This window comes from Sinocyclocheilus grahami, unplaced genomic scaffold (assembly GCF_001515645.1).
Source record: "Sinocyclocheilus grahami isolate Dianchi unplaced genomic scaffold, SAMN03320097.WGS_v1.1 scaffold17.1, whole genome shotgun sequence".
NCBI classification, from domain to species: Eukaryota; Metazoa; Chordata; class Actinopteri; order Cypriniformes; family Cyprinidae; genus Sinocyclocheilus; species Sinocyclocheilus grahami.
In genome coordinates, this window is record NW_015505196.1 from 1,186,638 (window position 1) to 1,187,392 (window position 755).

Genomic DNA, 755 nt, shown 5'->3' on the forward strand with positions numbered 1-755 from the left:
TACACTTATAATAAGTGCAATTGCACCAAGCACATCACATTCTATTACTCATTCATCTAGGCTTCCTTTTGAATGAATGAATGAATAATTCCTGCCCACTAAAAGCTGCACGGATATATTTGCTTTCCCCAACAGGTCTATCTAGGTAAACGATTTAGAAAAATGTCCGTCGAATCACACTTTATATCATCACCACGATATGTATTGTCATATCACCCAGCCCTAACATGCAGTAATGCTTTAAAGGAGTCATATGATGCAATTTCAATTTTTCCTTTCTCTTTGGAGTGTTACAAGCTCTTGGTGCATAAAGAAGAAGATCTGTAAAGTTGCAAAGACTAAAGTCTCAAATCCAAAGAGATATTCTTTATAAAAGTTAAGAGTCAACCACGCCTACCTAAAACGGCTCGTTCTAACACGCCCCCACATATCTACGTCACGATGTGGAAATATTAGCATAATGCCGCCCAAATGTGCACGCAAAGAAAGAAAGGCGTGGTTTCAGGAACAGCAGTAGTGTTGAAGCAGTCATGTCAGGGAGACGCTGTGTGTTTCAGTGTGAAAGCAAAAGCACTTTATTTGGCCTTCCTGAAGTAGATGCAATTAGAAATCATTGGTTAAGATTTATTTACAACAGAACAGCACAACCCAGATGTTCGAATTTGTGCAACGCATTTTATGGACGACAGTTTTTTTAACCTAGAAAAGTACAAGGCTGGCTGTGCACAAAGGCTATTTAAAAAAAAAAAAAAAAA